The sequence below is a fragment of the Schistocerca gregaria genome, chromosome 8 (assembly GCF_023897955.1).
Source record: "Schistocerca gregaria isolate iqSchGreg1 chromosome 8, iqSchGreg1.2, whole genome shotgun sequence".
Classification (NCBI taxonomy): domain Eukaryota; kingdom Metazoa; phylum Arthropoda; class Insecta; order Orthoptera; family Acrididae; genus Schistocerca; species Schistocerca gregaria.
Window position 1 is genome coordinate 126,478,027 of NC_064927.1, and position 13,855 is coordinate 126,491,881.

At 44.1% G+C, this 13,855-nt stretch overlaps 1 protein-coding gene across 1 annotated transcript in view; it reads left to right on the plus strand.

Annotated features, from left to right (window-relative positions):
* Positions 1–284: 284 nt before the first annotated feature.
* LOC126284057 (lysosome membrane protein 2) overlaps positions 285–13,855 on the plus strand; it is a 643,741-nt gene continuing 630,170 nt past the window's right edge. Inside the window, exon 1 of the mRNA XM_049982647.1 lies at positions 285–399. The gene's annotated coding sequence lies outside the window, so the exon portion shown is untranslated. The remainder of the gene's footprint in view (positions 400–13,855) is intronic.

Below are 13,855 nucleotides of genomic sequence, written 5' to 3' on the forward strand. Positions count from 1 at the left end.
AGCTAATCACTTGCATATCACAGCATCTTCCTCCTGTCGGTTAAATTTCGCGTCTGTAGCACGCCATCTTTGTGGTGTAGCAATTTTAATGGCCAGTAGTGTAAAACAGAAACCGAACGTAATGACAGAACTTTTTGTCGCTGGAGTGACAGTCCTCTGGCAGACGCAGTGATGCAGGAGGGGAGTGGCTAGTGGAAGAGAGGGGCGTAGGTCCGCAGCGCTGTGGGCCGCGCTTCCCCCACCCCCCGGCAGACACCCCTCCCGTCGTGCACGCTGCCGCCGGTAGCCGCTCTTCAGCAGTGCGGTCAGCGGCACCTCCCGCCAGTGCTCAAGCCGCGGCTTCCAAGGACGGCCAGACACCAGGTACCTGCCATCGGGCGCCGCAACACACAGCAACAGGTGCGTGCGAGCGCTTCGCCTGCGCTGCTCAGCGGCTGGTGAACCCAGCGGCCGGCCTCACCGTGCGATTACCTTACTCTGCCATTACCGCGCCACCTGATCACCGTGCTTCATCTGTTTACGATTTGCCGAGGGAAGTATTACAACAGCTTACTGCAGAATTCTGTCGATATCGCATCCACTGTTTTTTGTACACAGTGTGATTCAACTTCCCCTATCGTCGTCTTTTTATGCAACCCGCAATGTTATATCTGGCCTTCAAAAACTATTCGCGCGATTTTCTGATTCTCTCGTTCGCTACACGCCAACTTATAGTAGTACAGAAAAACTGTGGACTCCGTCCCCGCCGCAGCCGCAGTGGTCCACAACCCCACGACGACTACCGCCGCCCTACACCGAACCCAGGGTTATTGTGCGGTTCGGCCCCCAGTGGACCCCCCAGGGAACGTCTCACACCAGACGAGTGTAAGCCCTATGTTTACGCCGTAGAGTAATGGTGCTGTCCGCGTACGTGAAGAACTTTGCGCAGCAATCGCCGACATAGTGTAACTGAGGCGGAAGAAGGGGAACCAGCCCGTATTCGCCGAGGCAGGTGGAAAACCGCCTAAAAACCATCCACAGACTGGCCGGTTCACTGGACCTCGGCACAAATCCGCCGGGTGGATTCGTGCCGGGAAATTTAACGTAGATAATTTTTTTTTATTCGGAAATGTTTTCGCTGGAGGCCACGGATTTCGAGGTATTCAGGAAAAAGGTACAAAAGTGATCGTCAAACGCACCTTCACCCCCACATTCAACGCTCAACAGTCTTTCTAGTACGCTGTTCATGGCACCTCCTCCCACAACTGTACAACAATTTCCGACTGCACGATCTGTTCCAGATATGGACAGTTTTTGATATCTCTTGATTAGGTTGCTATGCCACCTGCATAGTCCGCTATTTCGTTAACATTATTAATGTAAACGTGACCGCGAGGGTAATGAAAGAAAAACGACTTTTGTAAACGTTACGCTAAAACTAATTGCGTTGACAATTCGATCCAAACTTAGCTCTTACGAGCATAGTAACTTTGGCCGGCCGCTGTGGCCGAATGGTTCAAGGCCCTGCTGCTACGTTCGTAGGTTCGAATTCTGCCTCTGGTATGGATGTGCGTGATGTCCTTAGGTTAGTTAGGTAGTTCTAAGTCTAGGGGACTGATGACCTCAGATGTAAGTCCCAGACTGCTTGGAGCCATTTGAACCATAGTAACTTCATTGTCAGAACGCCTGACGAGAAGAACGATGTAATTATTGATTTTATACTGTTAAAATTGACAAAATTGTTAGGTAAAATTTTTCGCAAACATAAATTTTACAATTTGTAAGCGCTCGATTAAGGTGTTGACGTAATAAAAGAAGCCTATGAAGACCATTAAACTTCGAATGTGGGAAATAATTGGTACAGTCGCAAGTTTTTGTACGGTTACAGGAAGGAATGCTACGAACGACATTAGTAATCCTGATAGGTGTAAGCTGAGTGTGGGAGTGAGGGTACGTTTGAAGGTCACTTTTGTGCGTTTTTCTTCAGTAACTCGGAAACTACAGCCTCTAGCAAAAACGTATTCCGTTACCATATCTGTGTTGATTTCCTACAAAGAAGGTCCTGTTCATTTTTTCCGTAGGTGTAATTGCTTGCTCTTAGCGAGTGGAAGAATACAAAAATTTTGCGCGTGGTTTTCGAAGGCCACGTATAAAATTTCGTGTCGCTTAAAACGGCAATGGCAGGGGCAGCTGATTCAACCTTTTTCTAAAAAGTGCAAATGTGTTCCGAAGACCGCATGGATCATGCGGAAGCAACCAGAGGTTACAGCATTGCTGGTTGCCTTTTGAACCTGACAGATGACTTGTATACCAAGAGATAACAACGAAACGATACGATACGGCACACCAACGTGAAGTCAGAAGTGGGAAAAGAAATCTTTGATTTGACGGTGCAATTCTCGGAAAGCGCGGTGCATCAATTTGGGAAAACTGCGTAGGAGACAGATTTCTGCATCTATATTCCGCAAATCAAGATACGGTGTGTGGCGGAGGGTACTTCTCGTACTACTGTATTGTCTCTTGCCCTGTTCCATTAGCAAAATGTGCATGGTTTCCTGCTCACCTCCATCCACTGTTGAGTGCAGTATTTGTGGTGTTAAAATTTAACAATATTTTAAATTACCTTATGTTTGCGTAATAGAGGCATATTAGAACGAGCAAGTACAAGTACAAAGACAAAGTTAATGGTTTGTATTTAACTTATACACTAAAGCGCCAAAGGAACTCGTATAGCCATACCTATTCATATGCAGAGATACGTAAACAGGCAGGATACTGCGCTGCGGTCCGGAACACCTATATGATAACAAGTCTCTGGCGTAGTTGTTAGATCGGTTACTGCTGCTACAATGACAGGTTATCAAGATTTATGTTTGTATGAACGTGATCTTATGGTCGGCGCAGGAGCAATGGGACACAGCATCTCCGAGGTAGCGATGGCGATTTTACCGTACCATAAATTCACAAGTGTACCGTGAATATCTGGAATCCGGTGAAACATCAAATCTCCGACATCGCTGCGGACGGAAAACGATACTGCAAGAAGGTACCAACGCCGACTAAAGAGAATCGTTTAACGTGACAGAAGTGCAACCCTTGTGCAAATTTCAATACTGAGCCATCAATAAGTGTTAGCGTGAGAACGATTCAACGAAACATCATCGATATGAGCTTTTGGAGACGAAGGCCCATTCGTGTACCATTGATGAGTGCACGACACAAAGCTTTGCGCCTCGTGTGGGCCCGTCAACACCGATATTGTACTGTTGGTGACTGGGAACAGGTAGCCTGGTCAGACGAGTGTCGTTTCAAATTGTGTACAGCGGATGGACGCGTACGGGTAGGGAGACAATCTCATGAATCCATGCCAGCAGGGGTTGTTCGAGCTAGAGCAGTGTCTGTAACGGTGTGGGGAGTGATATGGGACTCCTGATACGTCTAGATACGACTCCTACAGGTGAAACGTACATAAGGATCCTGTGGTATCACCTGCATCCATTCATGTCCACTGTGCATTTCGACGGATTTGGGCAACTCCAGTAGGACAATACGACACCCCACATTCCAGAATTGCTACAGACTGGCTCCAAGTTCTGAGTTTAAACACTTCCGCTGCCCATGAAACTCCCCAGACATGAACATTATTGAGCATACCTGGAATGCTTTGTAACGCGCTGTTCAGAAGAGATCTCCAGCCCCTCGTACTTCTGCGGATTTATGGGCAGCCCAACAGGACTCATCTTGTCAGTTTCCTCCAGCACTACTTCACACATTCGTCGAGTTCATGCCACGTTGTGTTGTGGCACTTTTGCGTCATCGCGGGGGCACTACATGATATTAGGTAGGGGTACCAGTTTCTTTGGCTCTTCAGTGTAGTACCTACTTGCTGAATCGTGAAGTTATTAGTTGGCACACTGTGTAGTTGTGCAAGACGAAGTCGAGTTTTAATTTTAAAATATGAACTACGAAAAAATACAGGCAAGTTTGTCTTGACATCCACTTTAATAAACATTAGCACTTCTTCTAGACCATTCCTTAGCGCCGCAATACCACAGTGCACTGAGAAGAGTGAAAAAAACAAACTGTACTACAGAGATCTTACAAAATATCGAGTTTATACACTCAGAAGAACTTATAAATGATTAATTGTTCACGTAAGAAATGTATTTTAAATTATCTTTCAGAACAATAATGGAAACATTAAATACTTTTGTAAAAGTTTTAAACATCAGTGACTTCAAAGGCGATTACGGCTTTGACATACATCGCCGGCCGCGGTGGTCTGGCGGTTCTAGGCGCGCAGTCCGGAACCGTGCCACTGCTACGGTCGCAGGTTCGAATCATGCCTCGGGCATGGATGTGTGTGATGTCCTTAGGTTAGTTAGGTTTAAGTAGTTCTAAGTTGTAGGGGACTAATGCCCACAGCAGTTGAGTCCCATAGTGCTCAGAGCCATTTGAACCATTTTTTTTGACATACAACGAAAATATATAAATAATTATGTTTTCTGAAGTATAATAACGTATATGTTAAAATAAAATGTCGTGTGACTAGGGCCTCCCGTCTGGTAGACAGTTCGCCGTGTGCAAGTCTTTCGATTTGACGCCACTTCGGCGACTTGCCTGTCGATGGGGATGAAATGATGATGATTAGGACAACACAACACCCAGTCCCTAAGCGGAGAAAATCTCCGACCCAGCCGGGAATCGAACCCGGGCCCTGAGGACTAACATTCTGTTGCGCTGACCACTCAGCTAGCGGAGGCGGACAGTTTATTGTTGAATTTCATGTTTATTTTGATGCTTACAAATTTATAAGACCATTTTAGTTATGTTGCCAAAATTATACTAAATGTAAAGTTGCTATTTGTATTTTATTGGATTGAGTTGGAAATTTATCTGCTTATCAGATACTCGAGTATGTGACAAAGAGAGACGAGTGACCAGTTCCAACACAGCGGGTAGAACAACTATCAGGCTGCCAATTTCTCTAATTTTCTCATCATGGTGATTTAGGCGAGACGTATGTGAGAGGAAACAATAATATGTTGCGCAACTCTTCTTGGGGCGCACAACCTTGGAATTCTAAAAATAAACACTCTTTATGATGCGCAACGTCTCTGTTCGATTTCGTTGAGCTTCTCTGTAAGTCTGTCGCGTTAACCAAACGAAGCAGTGACGTAGCGCGCCGGTCTTTGCTGAGGTCTCTTCTGTCCTCCATCCCCATCTGCATCTATGTCTACATGATTGCCCTGCAGTTCACAGTTAAGTGCCTGGCTCTGATTTGTCTTTATTTTATAATAATGATCATTTCTCCGTATGTAGGTGGGCGCCAACAAAATACTTTCACGTTCTGAGGAGAAAGTTGGTGATTGAAATTTCGCGATAAGGTTCAACCGCAGCAGAAAACGCATTTGTTTTAATGGCAACTGTATTCGTGGCACTCTCTCACTTATTTTGCGATGATACAATACGAACTGCCGTTCTTTGAACTTTTTCGATGTCCTCCGACTATCCTACCTGATGCGGACGACACTCTGCACAGCATTACTTCAGAAGAAGGCGGACAAGCGCAGCGTAAGCGGTCTACTAAGATAGATCTGTTAGTGCAATCTGGTAAGGATCACAGACTGAAAAGCAGTACGGAAGTACCGGTTGAAAGAGCGATTTTTCGAAGCCTCTTCTGTCTTGGATCAATAGTACTTCTTTAAGATTTTTTCAGTGAATCTCAGCTTAATGTATGCTTTCCTGCAAAACGTTTTATGCGGTCAATTAATGCATCTCTTCGCCTAGTTACGTTACATTATTTACGTTCAGGGTCAACTTCCAATTCCTGTAGCAAACGATTATTGTCTTTAGGTCTTGCTGCATTTCACAAGTCTTCTGACGCTGCAACCTTTCTATAGAGAACAACGTTGTCGGCGACTAGCCTCACGGTGCTTGCCGTGTTACCCATGAAATTGTATATACAGAGTTGTCCATTGATAGCGTCCGGGCCAAATATCTCATGAAATAAGCGTCAAACGACAAAACTACAAAGAACGAAACTTGTCTAGCTTGAAGGGAGAAACCAGATGGCGCTATGATTGGCTCGCTAGATGGCGCTGCCATAGGTCAAACAGATATCAACTGCGTTTTTTTTTTAAAATAGGAATCCCCATTTTTTATTACATATTCGTGTAGTACGTAAAGAAATACGAATGTTTTACTTGGACCACTTTTTTCGCTTTGTGATAGATGGCGCTGTAATAGTCACAAAAATATGGCTCACAATTTCAGACGAACAGTTGGTAACAGGTAGGTTTTTTAAATTAAAATACAGAAAGTTGGTTTGTTTTAACACTTTATTTCGGTTGTTCCAATATGACACATGTATCTTTGGGAAGTTATCATTTCAGAGATTGCATCTTGTTACAGCTTGATTACCTCTAGATACCACAGTAATGCAATAAATGCTCAAAATGATGTCCGTCAACCTCAATGCATTTGGCAACAGTGTAACGACATTCCTCTCAACAGCGAGTAGTTCGCCTTCCGTAAAAGCACATGCATTGACAATGCGCTGACGCATGTTGTCAGGCGTTGTCGGTGGATCACGATGGCAAATATCCTTCAATTTTCCCCCAGAAAGAAATCCGGGGACGTCAGGTCCGGTGTACGTGGGGGCCATGGTATGGTGCTTCGACGACCAATCCACCTGTCATGAAAATGCTATTCAATACCGCTTGAACCGCACGCGAGATATGTGCCGGACATCCATCATGTTGGAAGTATAGTACATCGCCATTCTGTCATGCAGTGAAACATCTTGTAGTAACATCGGTAGAACATTACGTAGGAAATCAGCATACATTTCACCATTTAGATTGCCATCGATAAAATGGGGGCCAATTATGCTTCCTCCAGTAATGCCGCACCATACATTAACTCACCAAGGTCGCTGATTTTCCAGTTGTCACAGTCATCGTGGATTTTCCGTTGAATAATAGTGCATATTATGCCGGTTTACGTTACCGCTGTTGGTGAATGACGTTTCGTCGCTAAATAGAACGCGTGCAAAAATTCTGTCATCGTCCCGTAATTTCTCTTGTGCCCAGTGGCAGAACTGTACACGGCGTTCAAAGTCGTCGCCATGCAATTCCTGGTGCATAGAATTATGGTACGAGTGCAATCGATATTGATGTAGCATTCTCAGCACCGACGTTTTTGAGATTCCTGATTCTCGCGCAATTTGTCTGCTACTGATATGCGGATTAGCTGCGACAGCAGCTAAAACACCTACTTGGTCATCATCATTTGTTGCAGGTCGTGGTTGACGTTTCACATGTGGCCGAACACTTCCTGTTTCCTTAAATAACGTAACTATCTGGCGAACGGTCCGGACACTTGGATGATGTCGGCCAGGATACCTAGCAGCATACATACATAGCACACGCCCGTTGGGCATTTAGATCACAATAGCCATATATCAACACGATATCGACCTTTTCCGCAATTGGTAAACTGTCCATTTTAACACCGGTAATGCATCACGAAGCAAATACCGTCCGCACTGGCGGAATGTTACGTGATACCACGTACTTATACGTTTGTGACTATTACAGCACCATATATCACAAAGCGAAAAAAGTGGTCCAACTAAAACATTCATATTTCTTTACGTACTACACAAATATGTAATAAAAATGTGGGTTCCTATTTTTTTTAAAAAAACCAAGCAGCGCCATCTAGCGGGCCAATCATAGCGCCATCTGGTTTCCCCCTTCAAGCTAGACGAGTTTCGTTCTTTGTAGTCTTTTTGTTTGATGCTTACTTAGTGAGATATATGGGCCGGTCACTATCAATGGACCACCCTGTATACGTACGTAATTTACACCATACGAGGTTGGTATCATCACACTGATGTGTAACTGATACTCTGGGAGTATGAATAGCTTGAAAGAAAACGATACTGTTCTCGTGATTTATTGTTGGTATATCTACAGAATCAATATTCGAGTTACAGCAGGGTACACATTATCTCTGTCATATATTTAGTACAGGAATAGTCAGTATGTTAGACTGTATACAGGTAATAATTTTTTCCTCCATACGTGTGTGAATGGATTACGACAGGAAGTGTCTAATATAGGTAGAAAATACTGACCACTATTCACTCTACAGCTTGAGAATCGTCAACAATATGAGTAGTTAGCGGATAATAAATTCTCAGATTATTACTTGATTTGTTTTTATTGTGAACAGCCGTTTAGAAGTACACCGGACAAGTCACCGCCAACTTCAAGGCACTTTGCAGCTCTTGTAAGGCGATGCTATGTTGTTAATCGTGGTTAGCGACTCCAGTCCTCATGGGCAAGAGTAATGAATGATGAATTAGTTCCTTGTGTGTAATACTGGCCTTAGACTTCGGCCTTGAACCAGTCCACTGGGAATATCGTAGTGGAGGAAGGCCGTGTGGCGTCGGTGGTCACATAGCAACGCCGCCACGCCCAGCTAAGGTTTCACTGGGGAACTGCATCACTGGTTTCGATCCTGCTGTCCTTCCCTTCCTGCCCTTGCTGCCTAGGAATCATCCGGAACGCAACAGAGTCTGTGGAGTTTGCGTATACCGTACTCTATTTAGGTGGTCGTCTACACCAATCGGATCAATAAACCGTCGCTTATTCAGAACCTTTTCGTGAGTGAAAAGGAAACCTTATCTGATTTTTCCTTCACTGCTTGCATAACATGACGATGATATTAAACAGGAAACACTTTCCTAATGTTCTGCAAAACCACATTAATTTGTTCACGAATTGGCTTTCAGCGCTTTAGACCAGTGTCAGATCTACATCTACATCCATACTGCGCAAGCCACCTGACGGTGTGTGGCGGAGGGTACATTGAGTACCTCTACCGGTTCTCCCTTCTATTCCAATCTCGTATTGTTCGAGGAAAGAAGGATTGTCGGTATGCCTCTGTGTGGGCTCTAATCTCTCTGATTTTATCCTCATGGTCTCTTCGCGAGATATACGTACGAGGGAGCAATATACTGCGTGACTCCTCGTTGAAGGTATGCTCTCGAAACTTCTACAAAAGCCCGTACCAAGCTACTGAGCGTCTCTCCTGCAGAGTATTCCACTGGAGTTTATCTATCATCTCCGTAACGCTTTCGCGATTACTAAATGTGCCTGTAACGAAGCGCGCTGCTCTCCGTTGGATCTTCTCTATCTCTCCTATCAACCCTATCTGGTACGGATCCCACACTGCTGAGCAGTATTCAAGCAGTGGGCGAACAAGCGTACTGTAACCTACTTCCTTTGTTTTCGGATTGCATATCCTTAGGATTCTTCCAATGAATCTCAGTCTGGCATCTGCTTTACCGACGATCAACTTTATATGATCATTCCATTTTAAATCACTCCTAATTCCTATTCCCAGATAATTTATGGAATTAACTGCTTCCAGTTGCTGACCTGCTATTTTATAGCTAAATGATAAGGGATCTATCTTTCTATGTATTCGCAGCACATTACACTTGTCTACATTGAGATTCAATTGCCATTCCCTGCACCATGCGTCAATTCGCTGCAGATCCTCTTGCATTTCAGTACAATTTTCTATTGTTACAACCTCTCGATACACCACAGCATCATCCGCAAAAAGCCTCAGTGAACTTCCGATGTCATCCACCAGGTCATTTATGTATATTGTGAATAGCAACGGTCCTATGACACTCCCCTGCGGCACACCTGAAATCACTCTTACTTCGGAAGACTTCTCTCCATTGAGAATGACATGCTGCGTTCTGTTATCTGGGAACTCCTCAATCCAATCACACAATTGGTCTGATAGTCCATATGCTCTTACTTTGTTCATTAAACGACTGTGGGGAACTGTATCGAACGCCTTGCGGAAGTCGAGAAATACGGCATCTACCTGTGAACCCGTGTCTATGGCCCTCTGAGTCTCGTGGACGAATAGCGCGAGCTGGGTTTCACACGACCGTCTTTTTCGAAACCCATGCTGATTCCTACAGAGTATATTTCTAGTCTCCAGAAAAGTTATTATACTCGAACATAATACGTGTTCCAAAATTCTACACCTGATAGACGTTAGAGATATAGGTCTATAGCTCTTCACATCTGTTCGACGTCTCTTCTTGAAAACGGGGATGACCTGTGCCCTTTTCCAATCTTTTGGAACGCTACGCTCTTCTAGAAACCTATGGTACACCGCTAAAAGAATGGGGGCAAGTTCTTTCGCGTACTCTGTGTAAAATCGAACTGGTGTCCCATCAGGTCCAGCGGCTTTTCCTCTTTTCAGCGATTTTAATTGTTTCTCTATCCCTCTGTCGTCGATTTCGATATCTACAATTTTGTCATCTGTGCGACAATCTAGAGAAGGAACTGCAGTGCAGTCTTCCTCTGTGAAACAGATGACAGCTGCGTGTCTCAAACGCCAATAAAAATGACATATGACTTACACAGATAGTACTTATACAGGAGATACAAAAAGTACCGAAAATGGACTTGTAGAGTGTTTAGAAACACTAACATCGACTGAAAAAAAAAACGGGCAAGCGAGCGCAAGAATCGTGCTTTGAAGGTTCTGCAGAAACTTAATTATGTATGCAGGTAGTTCTCGTACAGATTTTGATGAGCGAGCTCGCGAGTGTCAAAATATGTGACATAAATGGCTGTATGTTTTGACTGCATTGAAAACCACCAAGAGACCGTAGAACTTAATATTTGACGTATATTTCAACTTAACACGTCTACTCATCTCTTGAGAAAAAGGGGGTCTTAAGAGACGCACAAACAGACGGACCTCCAAGTGACCCTGTAAGGCAGTTGCTCGTCAAACGTTTTTCCTCAGGAGCCGTCTGAGATTATGGGACGTCACTTCGGGCAGCATATGTATCGATCTTGTTATTATTTGCTAACCTATATAAATTAGGATACTGTGAGCCCCCAGTAGATTAGCTACATTAAAGGCACAGTAAGCTGGTCGTCGGCTCCCAACTATCGATCGTTAAAAGTCGGGACCATTTGGAACACGTGGCGTCGGCTGTTCTCTGTTTCAGACAGCTGCCACCCTCAACAACACGAAAGTTATGACACTGAAATTGCGTGACGATGTGTTGTTGTCTGTGTGAACGGATGATACAGTGATCAGTAGTAGTAGTAACTTAAGGTTGAAAAACAAGTTCACTGTTTTTTATACTCATTTTTGTTTATTTCGAACTAATTTTCGGCTTATAAGTCCGTCTGCAGTTGTTTCCTGCAGATGGCCTAATAAGCTGAACGCTAGGTCGAAACAAACAAAAATGAGGAGGTCAAAAACAGTGTACTTGTTATTCAATCTTAGATGTGGAACTGTTCTACTCTGACACTTCACTCCTTTTCTCTACCGTCAGACATCAGCAAAAACGCCCTGTGAATGCGTTAGCGTCTATAGAACAAATGACTGGAGTAAGGAGTGGACTCTTATCTATGACAGAGCACAACGGTGTTTAGCTGTACACAAATTGTTTTTAATTCAGCATTATTGTCAAGGAAATACACGTATTTACATAGGTTGTAACTTGACAATGTTAGGACAGTTATGAAGGCAACCCATTTCGTCCTGTTTAATCGAAATCACTCTGAACACAACAATATCAAATTTTAACCAGAAGGTTTTCCACAAAAATATTCTTACTGCTACGTCGTGAAGTTGGCCAATATTACGACAAATCATCCGATTCCGGTTCTAAGTTCGGTACTATTTAGGATGGCAGTCAAGTCTACGGAGGATGGTTAGTTTTTTGTGACAAGCTGAGCAAAAGATTAGTCAAGGTAGCTCGAGTTCACAGTGGACACAAGCTGGTGAACCAACAGGTTTACGCATCTGCTAGTGGCATTTACCTTACCAGCGATGAGCTGTCGGCTGCATGGCTACTCTCGTCCTCTGAAAGTCCTGTAAAAGCTAATCAAAATCTTTGCTGATTTTATCAGCAGAAACTGTCCTATGTTTCTCGTTAGGCGAAAAAATATGCACTCATCCCTAGAAATATGGCGATATGCACGTGCATGGATGAAGCAGTGTGCATATTACAATGCCCTCTCAGTTCTCGCAAGAACAGTTATTTACAAGACTGTTTCGTTTCTCCGTTGTTGGAGCTCAACAACGCTACAGCTAATATCTAGCTGAATGTCAGCCAAAGTGAACGCAGTGTTCACACAATATTAGCGTCGTACAGAGCGTGAGGCGTCCTGTTCAGCACTTGACGCTGGTTCAGAGGATAGTCCACGAAATTTTTCGGTCTTGTGTCTTTTGTAGCGAACCGTCCTCCACCTAGGTTCTTTTGTGCTTCACGTCACAGCTTTTTCCAACCAATAGGAGCATTCTTTTCATCTTGTGGAAACTACCTTTACCAATTGCAAAGGGCTTAGCTTCACCCTGCGTCGGAATTTCGGTACTTTACTCCTTCCTAGTTCATTTCAGCCAATCTGACATTTTGTACCCGCTCCAGACGCCGAAACGTTACACGTATACATCACGACCATATCACGAGCATTTCACATGATCAACTGCGCCGCTGGTGTGTTTGTATCCATCTGGAAATTCTCCAACGAAGTTTTCTATAGATTCTCTCCATACCATGCCGCTGGCTCGCTACCTGCCCTCTTTGATGAGGGCGTTCATTGTCCCTCACCACGCGTCACTCTAAGAGTGTTGTTCCCTTGTACTTGGGCTGTGACATCGCAACTCCCAAACTAATACGTTTCCTCCAGCAGCTTTTTTCTTCTCTTGCTCACTGACATGCAGGATTTACGTTTGGTGTGTTAATACCGTCGACTAAGTGTCATCCCTTTGCATTGCGTACTGCAGAATTTGAATAGGCAAATCTGCTCATTTTCGCCGAAGTATGTCAGGTGACATATTTACCTTCCAGTTATGATGAGTAAAATCTCTCATGTAAGGTGCGAAATCGACATTCATTTAATCTGCCAGCTTACGCTTCCAAACATAACTGAAGAATCCATAAATAACAATAACAGTAATTGTACTTATCTTTATGCAGTATGGGACACGATCACAAATGTTTGTTAAATGTTTTGAATGCCATTTTTTCTACTCATTGCGTTATATTACAACAGTCTTCATTGAACTCTGACTTGTTACATATACACTATATGATAAAAAGTATCTGGACACTTGGCTGAAAAAGTTTGTGGCACCCTCCATCGGTAATGCTGGAATTCAGCATTTTGTTGGCCCATCCTTAGCGTTGATGACAGCTTCCACTCTCACAGGCATAGTTCAATTAGGTGCTGAAAGGTTTCTGCCGGCCGGGATGGCCGAGCGGTTCTAGGCGCTACAGTCTGGAACCGCGCGACCGCTACGGTCGTAGGTTCTAATTCTGTCTCGGGCATGGGTGTGTGTGATGTCCTTAGGTTAGTTAGGTTTAAGTAGTTCTAGGTTCTAGGGGACTGATGACCTCAGAAGTTAAGTCCCATAGTACTCAGAGCCATTTGAACCATTTTTTGAAAGGTTTCTTTGGGAATGGCAGCCCATTCTTCATACAGAGCTGCAGTGAGGAGAGGTATCGATGTCTGATGGGGAGGCCTGACACAAAGTCGACGTTCCAAACACCCCAAAAGTATTCTGTAGGATTCAGGTCAGGACCCTGTGAAGGCCAGTCCATTACAGGGATGTTGTTGTCGTGTAACTACTCCGCCACAGGCCGTGCATTATGCACAGGTGCTCGATCATGTTGAAAGATGCAATCGCCATCCCCAAATTGCTCTTCAACAGTGGGAAGCAAAAAGGTGCTTAAAATATCAATGTAGGTATGTGCTGTGATAGTGTCACGCAAAACAACAAGGGGTGCAAACCCCCTCCATGAAAAACA